Source organism: Miniopterus schreibersii, assembly GCF_964146895.1.
Source record: "Miniopterus schreibersii genome assembly, chromosome: 4".
Lineage (NCBI taxonomy): Eukaryota > Metazoa > Chordata > Mammalia > Chiroptera > Miniopteridae > Miniopterus > Miniopterus schreibersii.
The window spans coordinates 70,232,100-70,248,438 of record NC_138105.1 but is presented as its reverse complement, the minus strand read 5'-3'; the positions used below and the strand labels follow the sequence as shown (position 1 = coordinate 70,248,438).

At 42.1% G+C, this 16,339-nt stretch overlaps 1 long non-coding RNA gene across 1 annotated transcript; it reads left to right on the top strand.

The window, feature by feature from the left end:
* Positions 1–12,347: 12,347 nt before the first annotated feature.
* Positions 12,348–16,339, top strand: LOC308556668. The gene is made up of 2 exons (XR_013998742.1): positions 12,348–12,470; positions 16,213–16,339. It is a non-coding gene; the product is annotated as an uncharacterized lncRNA (long non-coding RNA).

The window sequence follows — 16,339 nt, the reverse complement described above, 5'->3', positions numbered from 1 at the left end:
AGAAATTTAATTTTTGCCTATGTCCCTGGAAAACTCTGAAATGTAAATGACTATAATATCCCTAAGACAATTGATTTCCATTTTCACTGATATAAGAAAAACAGTAAATCATTATGTAACTTGGGATACATCTGGAAACTCTCCCCTCTCCCCAGCTTTATTGAGGTATAATTGACAAAGTTTCCCAGAAGGTGGCGTAAATTCTTAATTTCTGACTCCAGCAAATGAAGATCCCTACACAAACCAAAAAAACCCTTCTAGTTTGTGCTATTATTGCAAAAAGCCAGGACATTGGAAAAGAGGTTGTCGCGAATGTAAGCGCTGCAGGCACCTTCAGCTTTCTTACCAGCCTTTCCAATGTTCTTTTAATTCCTAATGATGGAACCCTGAGGAACTACAGGGCTCTTCCCAATCCTCCCTCTTAATTGCCTCGAAGACACAACTCTCCAGATTAGGCATGAGCCTCTCTCTGTCCTTACTGACACCGGAGCTACACTCTCTTTGCTCAGCTCCACTACTGTCAAGCAGCCCCTTCCTCGGAGTACCAAAACAATTCAAATAGTTGGGTCTCTAACAAACCTCAGCAGGTTCCTGTCTCTCAACCTATTTCTTTTTGTTTAGGCCCTTTGAGAGATACCCACCCTTTTCTCTTTAGTTTTTCTGGCCCTATGAATTTATTAGGCTGAGACTTCTCAGAAGAGCATCATGTTGGAATTTCTTTCCCCCAAAATGGGGAAATAATTCTAGAATTTGACAGCAGCCGTCAAAATAGCCAATTAGGTGGATTAAATTGACTCTTCAGCATCTTTTTTTTATTTATTGTTCAAAATATTACAGATGTCCCCTTTTTTCCCCATTGACCCCCTTCCACCCAGCACCCACTCCCCACCCCAGGCCTCCATCACACTATTGTCTGTGTTTACAGGTTGGGCATATATGCATATAAATTCTTTGGTTAATCTCTCCCCACCTACCTACCCACTCCCACCTTCCCTCTGAGATCCCTCAGTCTGTTCCATGCTCTTATATCACTGAATCTATTTTGTTCATGAGATTATTATGTTCTTTAGATTCCACATACAAGTAAGATCATGTGATACTTTGGCTTTTTTTGCTTAGCATAATTTTCTCCAGGTCCATCCATACTGTCCCAAAGGGTAAGAGATCCTTCTTTTTTACAGCTGCGTAGTATTCCATGGTGTAAATGTCCCACAGCTTTTTTTCTCCACTCATCTACTGATGGGCACTTGGGCTGCTTCCAGATCTTAGCTATTGTAAATTATGCTGCTAACATCTTTTATTTCCTCCACTTCCGACAGCACCATAGCTCAATCAGTGATCACCGAGCACTGATCATTTTTGTCTGTATTGGATCACCAGCCATTCTCTTTTTGGGAAGAATCTTCAACTGTTATTGGCAAAATCCACAGTGCACCTCCTATCAAAATTCAAACAGAATCCTCAAAATCCCTTCCCAGAATCAATCAATGCCTCCTAAATAAAGAAGACCTTCAAGGTATAAAGCCCATAATAGATGACATATCTCAGGGTCACACTATCCTTTGCACTAGACCCTGTAACATTCCCATTTTACCTGTGAGAAAACCCCACAGGTGAGGATGGAGGTTTTCCAGGACCTCTGAGCAATAAAGAACACTGTTATCCCTTGACACCCTGTAGTTCTTAATCCTCATATACTACTAGCATCCATCCCAAGTGGAAGGAAATTCTTTACTGTAATTGATTTGCATAGTGCATTCTTTCATATCCAGTTGATGAAACTAGCCAATTTCTTTTTGCCTTCCCTTGGGAAGAAAAACAATTCACCTAAAGAGAAATGGCTCAGGATTTTCCTGAGAGTCGTTTTTATTTCTCACAAATCCTGAAGGGAGATCTGGGTAATATAAAGTTCCCTGGGAATTCTACTTTTTCTGCAGTATGTGGACAACTTTCTTCTTTGTTCTTCCTACCGAGTCTTCTCACAGGAAGACAGCATCTACCTATTAAAACTTTAGGTCTTAAAAGGATATAAAGTCTCCAAAGAAAAATTGTAGTTTTCCCAAACCCAGGTTTGATATTTAGGGCATCTAATATCAGAGCCAAAGCTGCACCTAGATCCAGATAGGCTCCAGTGTCCTAAATTCCCCCAAACCAAAAACTAAGTGTCAACTGCAAGGTTTTCTCGGGCTAGTTGGTTATTGCCCAAATTGAATCCCAAATCTCTCTCTTCCAGCAAAACCTCTGTATGCTTTACTGAAGGGCAATCCCGACTTAATTTTGTGGAAGAGCAGGGCGACATAGCCTTTAAAGCCTTTCAGGACAGTTCAATGAACCTGCCTGTCTGTGGGCATCCCTACTATCAGGTCCCCCTTTTCCTTTCTGTGTATGAGGAAGAAGGGGAAGTCCCTGGAGTATGCACCCAAAAACATGAGGACCACCATTGCAGTATGGGGATCCCCCTGACTTAGAGCCATCACTGCTCCTGCTCTTTTGGTTAAAGCCACTGAGGAAATCACTGAAGGATCCCCTCCCTTTAAACATCTTTGCACCCCATACAGTAGGCGATCTCCTGAATTCTCATCAGACACAACATTTTACAGTCACCTCACCTCCTAGGAAGTTCTTTTAACTGCTTCTTACAGAACTCAGGATAATAACATTATCCCTGCTAACTTTTCTCCCCTCCATTAGCCATGAAGCCCCTCACAAGTGCTTAACACTGCTGATCACCTCCTGAGCCCTTGTAATAATCTGCAGGAAACTCCTCTGGTTAAGCAGATTCCTCATGGTTCACTGATGGTTCTTGTTTAAAAGGTGACAATGGCAAGGTTGTGCTGGATATATAATATCAACATCCTCTGATGTAATTGAAGGGGCATCTTTGCCTTTGGCTACTATATAGCCCACAAGTTGAATTACATGCCCTTGCACAAGCCTGCGTCCTAGCCAAGGGCAAGGCTGCCAACATTTGTACTGATAGTAGAAGTGCTTGAGGAGTAGCTCATGACTTTGGAATGTTGTGGAAGCAACATGGCTTCCTTACTTCCACCAGGAATAAATTTAAAATGGTCTGTATGTTCAGGAATTATTGGATGCTGTATCTTCACCTGCTGCTTTAGTTGTTATTAAGGTCCCAGGGCATTCTAAACTTGACTCTGGAAGCTAAGGGAAACCATCCTGCTGACATTTCCACAAGGAAAGCTGCCCTTAAAGGAACCAACAGCAGTCAAACCTCTGTTACGGTCCAAAAAGATATTTCCCCAACTGATAATTTAGAAAAACTGGCTAGAGAAACCCAACAATTAGCCTTAGAAAGGGAAAAGCAAGATTGGAAAACTAAGAATTGTTGATTTGACACAAAGAGAAAGCTCCGATTCAGGCCATATAACAACCCAGTCCTATTAGAGATGCTCAGGTTTCCACTCCTAACTACTGTATTGCATTAAACCACTGATCCACTGACAAAATGAGAGCATTCATGAATCAGCTTAGGTGGAAAATAGTAATAAGGCCATAAAAATCAGTACTTCACTTGTCCCACTTGTCCAAAATACAACCCAGAGAGGCCTGTTCACACTACTCCCAGACAGTTTATTTTTATTTCTTTTATTTTTACTCCTTTTTTTGTTAATTCTCACCCAAGGATATTTTTTTTTTTTATTTTTAGAGAGTGAAGGGATGGAGGGAGGGAAAGAGAGAGAGAGAGAAACATCAATGTGGTCAATTGGTTGCCTCCCTTATGTGCCCTTGACCAGGAACCAAACCCAAGACCCTTCAGTGCAGGGGCTGAAGCTCTAAGCACTGGGCAACACCATCCAGGGCAGCTCCCAGACATTTTAAATTATGTAATGGACCATTGGAGGTTTGGCAAGTGGATTTTATACAGCTTCCCCTGTCTCATGGATATAAATATGTTTTAGTCATGATCTGTATGTGTTCTCACTGGACTGACACTTTCCCTTGTAGACAGGCTACTGTGACTTTGGTGGTGAAAGTCCTTTTGGAAATCATTATGCCTACCTGGAGAATCTCTCTCAAACTCCATAGGGATCAGAAGCCCATTTTACATGTCAGGTGATTTGTTTGGCTGGTCTTACAACACTTTTACTGTACTTACCACTCTCAATCCTCAGATTTAGTCAAATACACTAATAGCATTATTAAGACTCAACTGGCAAAAGTTATAGGAAACCTCCAGATACCCTGGCCAAAAGCAATGTCACTAGTCTTTCTAATCTTAGGTCTACCCCTTAGGGACTCATAAACTCTCAACTTTTAAGATAATTACAGGATGTCCCATGCACTTGGCTCCTGCTTCTTTGAATCTATAGTTGACAAAGGGAGACATACTTCAATATCATAAAGGCCTAATTGCTTCTATGGAAAATAACTTAGCTTTGGTAGAGCAATCTTTTCACAGTGCACTCCAGGGAGACAAAAACCCCAAACACCACATGCTGCAGCCTGGGGATATTGTTTCCTGGCAAAGACGCCACCAAAAAGATTCCAGCTTCACCTGAACGGCCCCTAACAGGTACTATTGAATAACCCTTGTGCCCCTAAACTCCAGGGAGTAGACTGTTGGATTTACATGTCACAAAGAAGGAAACAAACCCCATCCAGTGACCTGAAATGAAAAATGTCTAAAAAATTAAAGAAGGTGGCATCTGAAGGAGACAGTGTTCTGAAAATGATCAAACAGGGCCTGTACAACACACTCGGGATTTGGGCCTCATCTACTAAATGCATTAGCATTTTCAAAGACACATAAGTTTTGAGTGGTTTTTGTCATATCAATTAAAATAGGAAGTCATTTGCCTTACAGTTCGTACAATCTCTTCTGAACATATTTGATGATAAAAATTTAGGAAGTAATTAAGGTTGGGGAAAAAACATAGTTTGTATATGTTTGCTTGTCCTGTAATGTGATAATCTATTTTCATTCATGTTTTGGCAGCAAAAATTGGTAACAAGCCAAGTGTCTATTTAGAAAGAATGGGTTACCTAAACTCATCATTATATGTACTTTCTAAAAACAAGGAGTATTGATATGAAAAGATCTGGAGGATTTATCAATAGAACAAATAAGCAAAGCGCATTGCAATATATATATGCCATGTTACATTTCCTTTAACCCCCAGAGAAAGGTAGATGCCCGACTCCACCCAAGGTTTGGTTGAGTAGTGGTGACTTACACACACCTACCAGGATGAAAGGGTTTCTGATTCTGTAACTAAGAAGTCTGGGGAGAGCAGGGCAGGCCTCACAAGCAGGTGCAAATGGCCTTGAGAAAGAGCAAGGAAAGGAGCCTGGCCTGAGTTTTTTATTGAGGTTATGGGTGGGCTAGGATGAGGGGCTTTTAGGGACTAGATCTCTTGACAGAGCCACAGGAGTGAGCAGCCAGGCTTTTTATCACTTTGTACAGATGTGGGGCAGACCAGGAAGAATACGTAAGGCTTTAAAGTTGTCAGCTATTGCCCGGCCAGGCATGGCTCAGCGGTTGAGCATCGACCTAGGATCCAGGCGATCCGGGTTTGATTCCCGGTCAGGGCACATGCCCGGCTTGTGGGCTCCATCCCCAGTCTGGGGCGTGCAGGAGGCAGCCGATCAGTGACTCTCTCATCACTGATGTTTCTGTCTCTCTCTCCTCCTCTCCTTTCCTCTCTTGGAAATCAATAAAGATATATTAAAATAAAAAAATAAAGTTGTCAGCTATCAGATAACAGAAAATATATATATTGGTCACTGTGCTCAGTTCCTGGCACAGAGCTCCTAAAACCCTTGTAAATTCTGAAGTGATAAGAGCACGAGGAGCATCTTTTGTTCCAGTGAGACAACTGTGGTTGGGCTCCTGGGTGGCTCCTGGATGAGGGTTGTCAAAAGAAAGACTAGTCCATAATTAGGAGCTTGGAATTTTCATTCCCACCCCTCCGCCTGTATCTTCAAGAAGAGAGGGGTTGAAAATGAAATTAATAATTGATCATGCCTATGTGGGGACGTCTTCATAAAATCCCAATGAGTATGGGGTTTGGAGAGCTTTTGAGTTGGTGAGCACAGTCACGTCCTGGGAGGTTAATGCACCCCAACTGCACCTGCAGACCTCATTTAGTGCATCTCTTCATCTGTCGGTGTGTGTTCTTTATTGTATTCTCTAATAAACTGGTAAATATAACTGTTTTCCTGAGTTCTCTGAGCCACTCTAGCAAATTAATGGCTCATTTGCTATGAGCCACTTAACAAACTAAGTGTTTTCCAAGAGTTCCCTTTAGGGGAACCTCCAACTTGTACACAAGTTGGGCAGAAGTTGAGAGAAACCTGAGGGCCTACTACCTGAGATTGGCATCTGAAGGGGGGCAGTGTTGTGGGACTGAGCCCTTAACCAGTGGGATCTGACATTATTTCCAGGCAGACAGTGTTGTGATTGAGTTAAGCGGTAGGACACCCAGCGAATATCACAGAGAGTTGCTTGTTGTGAGTATAAACCCTCACACATTTGGTAATTGGAAGTGTCAGAACTGAAGTATTGTGGATAAAAAGTAAAGGAAACACATAGGAAGGAAGAACTGTTTTTTTCCCCCACTCAGGAAGGTCCTGGGCTTTCCCATCACACAAGCTTCAAAACCAGGCAGTACCCCTTTCATCTTTTTCCTTGTATAAGCTTTTCTACTACACTGTAGATTTCTAATTGGTGCAATTGTAAACCTTACATTCAATATGGTTTTCTTTTGTTCCCTCCTTCCTGACCTTCCTAATTGGTTGTATTATTATTATTATTATTATTATTATTATTATTATTAATCACTGAATGTACTTCTGGTGTCTTCTCTACCCCGATTTTTTTTTTTCTCAGAGGACCTCAAATCAGTGCCATCAGATAAATCTCCTCATGAAAACTAGTTGCTTTATAAAATCAAGGACCTCAAACTTAAGTTGGTTTGAACTAGTCCCTAGGCTTTGCCACTGTGAGGCCATGAGTGTTGTCCCCTTACACCAAGGGTCAGGATCTGTGTTGCAGTAGCAGCAGGAGCAGCAGCAGAGGTACTTAAGGGACCTGGAGAGCCCTCTGGTATTAGGGGGTGGGCCCAGTGCGCCACCTACTGGCTGCCTTTCCATTCTTCTCTTTCTCATTCTAAACTGCTCTTTGACTGACCATGGTATTGCACAGGGTGTAGTCCCCTTCTCCCATCCCCATCCCTGGGATACGTAGGAACCATCTCAGCCTCTGTCACAGTTTCACTCTAACAGGCAGATAAATCCCAACAAAAATATCAACCCAGGACCACTTTAAAGAGAGCCACAAACCCACACCCCTGCTCCAAAACTCCTAGAAATTCTGGAAACTGCACACTCTGGTTGGCTGCACACAGAACTGAGGCTTGGTAGTCTCAGCAATGCCACACGGGGCAGCACAGCTCACAGCACCAGCTCCCCAGCACGCAGCAGCCACAGTGCAGGCCACCACCAGGCAGCAGAGCAGGTGAGCAAGTGAGAGCAAGAGAAGACAGCCCACGAGGGTGCCCATGTCTGGACATGGTGCTCTTGGAGCCAACTGTCATGGTCACACACAGAGTGGTTCCCACATTGACACTAATGCTGGTTTGTGTCCTCCCCCCACACACACAGAGGGCAGGAAAAGGCCTATGACTTACAAAATTAAGGTCTCTGGGAAGAGCAGGGCAGTCTCTCAATCAGCTCTGAGATGGCTTCAGGAAGAAAGAAAGAGAAAGAAGAAAGAAAGCAGGGAAGGAGGGAGGGAGGGAGGAGAGAGAGAGAGAGAGAGAGAGAGAGAGAGAGAGAGAGAGAGAGAAAGAAAGAAAGAAAGAAAGAAAGAAAGAAAGAAAGAAAGAAAGAAGAAAGAAGAAAGAAAGAAAGAAAGAAAGAAAGAAAGAAAGAAAGAAAGAAAGAAAGAAAGAAAGAAAGAAAGAAAGAAAGAAAGGAAAAGAAGAAGAAAAGAAAGAAGAAAGGAGGGAGGGAGGGAGAGAGGGAGGGAGGGAGGGAGGGAGGAGGGCCCTTGCTTTTATTGTAGTGAAGAGGTTTAAAAAAATATTCGATGAAGCTAGTCCAAGCTAGTGTAGCAGGTTTAATGAGATTGGACTCAACTCTGAGTACAGCATGGGCAAGTGGGAATTCAAGGTCAGAGAGCAGGTAAGGATCAGTGGGTGGAAAATTACTAAAAGAAGAATCAGGAGTTAGGGGATTCTGGTTAAACAGGATTCTTACTGCAGACAGGCCAGGGTGAGGGGACATCACCTGATGGTGGCGGAGGAGGAACCTGGTCAGATAGGAGGGTGGGGGATTCTGGTTCATCCAACTTAGCAGGGTTCCTGCTAAAACTGGATTTTATAAGAAAGTGCAAAGATAGGCCTGGGAGAAAGTTCAGGAGCCTGACTTAAGTTGTTCAAGCAAAGGATCCTTGCAGAGATGAGGCCAGAGCAAGAGTTCTGCACACAGACAGGGGCTTGTGGGGTTGGAATCTGAAGCCAGTGCCAGAGGAGGGAGCCCGAACTTTTTCCTCGGCCTGTCCAGGTGTAGACACAGGGGAAGTAGAAGCGGGAGGCCTAAGCTATCAGCAAATACCAAACAAGGCAGAGACTGACTTCTCATTACAAAAACATAGATGGATTAAGAAGAAAAAAAAAGCATTTGCAATGGCTTGTTTTTATATAAAGAAACTCTAAGTGGATGCTCAATAAATGATCAAAGCTGTATTTGGGGGTGGGTGAAGTAACAATGCTAGAGGGACCAGGATATGTGAGCAGAGTCTTCTTAAGTTAAACTTTTCTATCTTACAGATTTATTTAAAATAAAGAGAGAAATTTACATACACCATGTTTTACTATCAGTCTTTCTTTAATTTTAACTTTTTTACATAGGAAATTATTCTAAGATCTAATTCCTTTAAACTCACATAGTTACAAAAGTGTAAACCATACAAATAAAAGTTTTTTAATTTCTTGCCAACTAAAGGACAAGTTGCATCCTAGCTTGTCCTTTCCCTTAATCTCCCATGGAGGTATTTTTAGGAATAAGTAACATATTATAATGCAGTTTGGGATTGGGTTTAGCTGCTTAAACTTAGTAAAATTTTTAAAGATTTACAAAAGCTTTGATTAGTTTTTCTCATGTCACTTAAAATAGAAACTCAATTACTTTAACTTTTTAAATTTCAATCTTCTATAGAGACACGCACATATAAACACTGATGTAAAAATAAAAAATGGACCTGAGAGCTTAAATACTCATCTCACATCTTGAGGTTCTCTAGACTAAAAGGAACAAAAATCCTATTCAGTTGCACAATTTTTTGCCTTACTAGTATTATACCTCTCAATCAACCTACATTTTTGAGCCCAAGAAGCCAAAAATGTTATTTCTCACACAGGGAATAAAATTACAAAGTTCTTAGAGAAACTAAAGCCAAAGGGCTGCACTATTCAATGGATAAAGGATCCATAGGAAAGAAACACATGCACTGGAATCAGCTCAGATGAGCAGCCTGATTCCCCCAGGACAGAAGGAAAGCCACTTTCAGAAGGTTCCTCTTTTAGACTCTCCAGGTTGACACAGAACCCCTGGAGTAGAACAGCCCCTGGAGAAGGAGGGGAGGGACACCTGAGCAGCCCCAGGAATGAAGTCTGGGTGCCCCAACACCTCCTCCCCCCACCACCGTGAATAATGGAAATGCTCCCTCTCAGGCCTCAGCTCACAGTGAGGAAACACTCAGCTGGATTCAGTGTCAGGTTGTGACCCAAATAAACTCCCAAATTCATGGACCCTGACCCAGGATGGACCCTGACCCAGGACAGGCTCCTGACTTTCACAGGCTTTCTAAATCTGCACAAATTAACACTGAATGTACCTGCACTGTGGATGCAAAACTCCAACCTATGTCTAGAAACAGGCCCAGGGGAACCACAACTAAAACCTCAGAAGGGGTTTCACTCTCTCTCCCATGTGCACATGCACCCCAGCTCTCCAGGGCTGTAGCTTCTCAGTGTAAAGGCTTCTTCCAGCCTGGCCAGCATGGCTCAGCAGTTGAGCATGGACCTATGACCCAGGAGATCTCAGGACAATTCCCAGTCAGGGCACATGCCCGGGTTGTAGGCTCTCTCCCCCGCAGAGGGCATGCAGGAGGCAGCCTATCAATGACTCTGATCATTGATGTTTCAATTTCTCTCTCCCTCTCCCTTCCTCTCTCTGGAATCAATAAAGATATATTTTATAATAATTTTTTTAAAAAAATAATAGAAAAGGATCCTCCCATGGTGAGTGTGAGCAGGTAGGACACCTACAGGGGAAGGCTCCCCAGGAAGATCCAACTGAGCCTTCAAGTATTTCCCTTTGCAGGCTCAAGGGAGCCTTGGCTGGGCCTCAGACCACAGGCCTCTGCTCCCAGGAACATTGCTTTGGACCAAGTGGATATTTTAAATGACACAAATACAGTGTTTGAAGAATCCAGCAAAATCACACAATCCCAATGTTTATGTTTAAAAGAGAGGAGAAAACTGTAAGGCATTTATTTGGTTCAACAAGAAAAACCACAGTATTTATTACTTTCAGAAAATAATGATATTAACTGATTATTATTTGCATGACAAGAAATTATTTTATAAACAATTAATCATACCTGAACACTACTGGTATTCAAATGTAAGCCCTGAAGTTCCATTTAAAAACACCCTACCCCCCACACAAAAGAGAAAAGAACAGACCTTAGAATATTACTAAACACGCTCAGGGCAGAAGAAAGGAAACAAGAATTTTTAACAGTCAATGTAACCCTAGGGTATTTTCTTTTTTTCTAAGATATTCACCTATTTCTTGCCTGTTTGGAAACATTTTATACTGTCTTTCAAGCTTTACAATTTACAAAGATTTTAAATATTTGAAAAACTGAAGCTCAAATAGGTGAGTAAACCTTTTCAAATTGACAAACCCAGAGAGGGGCAGTGCTGACAGGACAGATCACCAGGAAATCCACTGTGAGGTGTCATTCCTTCTCTCCAGGTTTAAGATCAGGCCAAATTCAGTTGTTCAAAGGAGAAGCACTGGGGACAGCCACTTCTTCCTATACAATTTCTTATAACAGTTTTCAATCCTTGAAGGTCTTGTTTAATTTACACTGGGCCGTATTAATTAATATTGCTAAGGAGTAAAACCTATAAAATCCCACTTTGTGAAGCCAATTAGGAAGTGGTGAAGAATTAATTTAATTTAAATTTATGAATTATCGGTTATGAGCTCTCCTGCTCACTGTGGGATATGTTAGGACAATGGGTGCTATGACTGTAAAAACAGGCAAAGATTTCTGATGCTTAAGGCCAAGTACACAGATTTGACATCTTACTGGTGTGTTTGGAACTATTTTATACTGTCTTTCAGACTCTAGTGGTTAAACATATTTTACCCCTTTTAAAAACAGAGACTTTAAATAAGTGAAAAAATCAAGTTGACCTGAGATATGGGCTGTGTCAGAAAAGTTTCCAAAAAGGAACCTCCACCCATAGGATGTCTGAGTCCAGGAAATATCCTGGGGGAGAGGAACGTGGATTTCATACAAAGTATTCCAGGTGGTTGTCCTCAGCTTTCCTCTCATGTAAAATATCCACAGCAAATATAAATCTCCGCAAAAGTCATCCACGACTGTGAAAAAAAAATTAAAAATTAAAATATTGGGTCTGTTTGAAATGCTCCTTGGGAGACTAATTGTTGATAACGATGCTGTGAACCAGAGAGGGGAAGCCGGCTTGGGAATTTGAGGAGGATCTGGATATTTAGAGATTTATTGACAGTTTCAGGAAGAGCGACGCTGGGGGACAGGGTCGTTGGTTGGAGACCCTGCCCCTCAAATATTTTGAAAATTCAGAAGATAGCAGGTGCTTCAGAGGAGACGGAAGGGATGGGACCCCAGAGGCCGCAGCTCCTCACGCGCGGGAATCCCAGAGACAGAACCGCCGCTGGCCCTGAGAACCCTCCCGTGGTCCCCGCGCGCTCGGGGCGCAGTGACCGGGCGGGACGCCCGGGGCCGGTCCAGCCCCTGCGGTCCGCAGACTCGGGAGCTGACCGGGGGCGGGGGCCGCAGCAGCCGTGGAACCCGCCCTCCGCCTGCTCCCCCGTCGCCCCGCACGCTCACCATCCCTGAGTCCTTCCTCCGACTCCCACGACCAGCGCAGATCACAGCGCGACGGACGCCGCCCAGAGCCCCCAGGGGCTGGCTATTCGGGGCGGGAGACAGGCATCCGCAGACCTGGCGGGATGAGCAAGGGGCCCGCGCGCCCCCTGCGGGCGTGGCCGCACCCGCCTGCCCCGCGGGGCCCCTGATTGGACAGCTCGCGAGGGGTGGGGCCGCTCCTTCTCAGCGGAGCCCGCGGGGACTGGGGCGCCGGGGCCTGACCCAGCCCCGCGCGGGGCCGCCTGGTTGTTCCCCCAGCTCTTTGGGACCCCCCGAGGCGCCGGTGGTGCACAGGGAGGTCAGTGTCCAGGGGCCCAAGGAGGGTGGCCCGGGGCAGGGCTGGTGGAGAGCGAGGGAAGGAGCAAGGACGGGGAGAGTGCAGGTCCCATGGAGTCACTTCAACCGAGCTGCTCACTTATTCGCATTATGAAGGCTGAGGCCTGAGGAAATGATCTTTTTTCCTTGTCTTAACTTGCCTGGGAGCTTAAACTTTTGAACTTTCCAGTCCTGTGTCAATACCCGGACCTTTGTTTACTGTCTGATAACCTCCTGACTATCCCCTAAAGGTCCCGGCCGTCACCAGGCCTCCGGTGCCCGTCCTCCAGCCCACCTGGCCTCCCTCCTCCAGGCCTCCTGACGCCCGACTGATAACCCGCCTGGACCGACCCCTAGGGCTAAGAAGGCAGCACAGATTCCCCCACCATGCCACTTGGCTCTAAGACCTCTTTAACTTCTATGTCTTCTTTGGAACACTTCTGGGATTTTGCCTAGCTGTGTTTCCAGTTTGCAAACTATAAGACCCTTGAACAAATATTATTTCTTTCTAGCCAAAGGCTCCTCATTCATTTACACTTGGCCGACAGAACAAGAGGGTCTTATGTCCTCTAGGGATCAAGGCCTTGGCGTAGAGCTGCAGAGTCACTCAGGGAACCGTGAGGCTTGTTTAGAAACACAGACGCTTAAATGTGACCTCATCTGTAATAAAGTGTCTGGCTCCATTTTAGTCTTTCACCCTTGACAGCACTGAGCCTTCTACCCATCCCCTCTCATTTGGTCAGTTTAGTAAGAACTCCAGAGCACTGGGCTCTGGTGGGAAGTTGGAACCCAGAAGCCCTAGCCTGGGTGCAAGGACTCTTCTCAGTCTAACAGGTCAGGGTGTGAGATGTGTTCATTAAATTCTCAGTTGTACACTTTACACTAGAAGGAAATTAGATGTAGATTATTTTTCGCCTGTGTCCATAGAGAACTTTGAAATGTAAATTGCTACAATATTCCTAAGATATTTGAATCCCTATTTTTAATAATGTAAGAAAAACAATAAATTATTATGCAAATTTTAGATGTATCTGGGAACTCTTAGCACCCAGCTTTACTGAGGTATAATTGACTAATAAAATTGTATTTAAAGATTGCAACATGATGCTGATACTGCATTGTATAATTAAAATTTGCTGAGAGTGGATCTTAAACATTCTCGCCACACACAATAACAAAGCCGATGGATCTGTTAATTAACCTGGAAACTTATATGTCTCAGAGCCTAGATGGCAAAACTCTTCTGCATTGTGTGTTGAAATTTAGATGCCTACCTTACTCAATACTTTTGAAATATTACTACTCCTCACTGCCTTTCTTATGTTAATCACCCTACTAAATAGGCTCACTTTATTAGCTGATGATTCTGCAATGTACCCTAAGAATTCTTCCTTTGCAAAATACATTGCAACTATAAAACTAGTTACTGGGCTTCTTCTCTTTTCTTTTCTTTCTTTCTTTTCTTTTTTTGCATATATTTTGAACAGTCCCTTTTTACCTTGTGAATGAGTAAAAGGTAATATGGGAGGTCAAACACCCACTATAATAGTTTTTTTCTTTATTCTTAGTGGAAAAGGTTGCTGGAGCCTTATTTTCCACCCTACTCTCAGACTTCACAATTCCATCCAACATAATTTTGAGCCATGCAGACAGATCTCCCTTTTATAAACTCACCTTGTCTTTTTTATTTTATTATTTCACTTATTCCCCCCCCCCTCTTTGGCAACCATCAGCTTGTTCTTTATATCTATATCTGTTTTTCTTTTGTTTGTTTGTTTGGATTCCAACATAAGTGAAATCATATGGTATTTGTCTTTCTCTGTTTGACTTATTTCACTTAGCATAAAACACTCTACTAGGTTCATCCATGCTGTCGCAAATAGCAAGATTTTGTTCTTTTTGATGGTGAAGTAATATTCCATTGTATATGTGTACCACTTCTTCTTTATCCATTTATTTATTGATGGACACCTAAGTTGCTTCCATATCTTGGCTATTATAAATACTGCTGCAATGAACATAGGGGTACATATATATTTTAATATTAGAGTTTTAGTTTTCTTCAGATAAATACCCAAAAGTGGAAGTGCTGGGTGATATGGCAACTCTGTCTTTAACTTTTTGAAGAATTCCCATAGTTTTACATAGTGGCTGCACCAAATTACAATCCCACTAACAGTGTACAAGAGTTCCCTTGTCTCCACATTCTCACCAGCACTTATTTTTTGTTGATTTTTTTTTATGATAGTTATTCTGACAGGTGTGGTTTTGATTTGCATTTCCCTAGTGGATAGTGATGTTGAGCATCTTTTCATATGTCTGTTTGCCATCTGTATATCCTCTTTGGAGAAATGTCTATTCAGGTTCTCTGCTCATTTTTAAATTGGATTTTTGTTGTTGTTGTTATTGTCATTAAGTTGTATAAATAAGTTACATATTATATCTGATAATACATATTATCAGATGTACTGTTTGCACATATCTTCTCCCATTCAGTAGGTTGTCTTTTCATTTTGTTGATTGCTTCTCTTGCTACATAAAACCTTTTTAATTTGTCATAGCCCCATTTGTTTATTTTTGCTTTTGTTGCACTTGCCCAAGGAGAAACATCCAAAAAAATATTGCTGAGACTAATATCAAAGAGTTTACTGTTTATATTTTTTCTAGAATTTTTATGGTTTTAGGTTTTACATTTAAGTCTTTAATCCACTTTAAGATTATTTCTGTATATGGTGTAAGAAAATGGTTTGATTTTTTTTTTCCTGTATCTGTCCCAACACCACTTATTGAAGAGACTATTTTGCCTCCTTTGTGATAGATTAATTGATCGTATCAGAGAGGATTTATTTCTGGGATCTCTGTTCTGCTTCATTTATCTATATATCTGTTTTCATGCCAGCACCATACTGTTTTGATTACTGTATCTTTGTAGTATAGTTTGAAATCAGGAAGCATGATCCCTCCCACTTTGTTCTTTCTCTAGGTTTCTTTCGCTATTCAGGGTCTTTTCTAGGTCCATTTAAATTTTAGGTTTAGTTGTTTTACTTCTGAGAAGAATGCCATTGATAATTTAATAGGGATTATATTGAATCTGTATATTGCTTTAGGTAATAAAAACATTTTAACCTCTTGGTTAAAATGGGATGATGCTCAGCCAACTCAGCCACACCAGCCAGGGCTCCTTTGCTCCTTCACAAAACTCAAAGCAGTTGCTATTCTTTGCCCCTCTTCCATAAGATGTGTTGGACATCCAAGCACATGAAAATGTGCCTGTGAGCAGGAAATGGGCTATGGGTCTTTGTGGATCCCTGACACAAAAATCTTCTGGCCATTCAAGACATTTAATATTTCACTCCACTCTATTCTTGCTTGAATAGTTCCTGAACGGAAGTCTGATTTAATTCAAAATCTTTGTTTCTCTATACTTAACATCTGTTTTCCCCTCTGGTTTCTCTCAATATATCCACCAAAAATACTTTCACATATGTAACATACACATTCAGTGTTTGCAAAATTGATCACTTGGAAACAGTTTTAATAAACCCTATAAATATCACAGTTTTATAATAGCAAGGGTGAAGTCTTCTTGGAGAGTACTCAGTGTATTTAACTTTAGACAATTTAGACCACACAGAAAACTTAAACTTTTCTATAAAATAAAAGTATAATGAATATAAAATCATTAATAAAGAAATAATTAATATTGTGCTTCTCATTTTTTACAGAAGTCATATGGTAGAAAGACTCTATGAAAGTAAAGAGGATAATCAATGTGGAGAAAACTTCAACCTTATTTCAAATTTCAATGTGAAGAAGAAAACTACTGGAATAAAACCTTGTGACTGCAGTTAA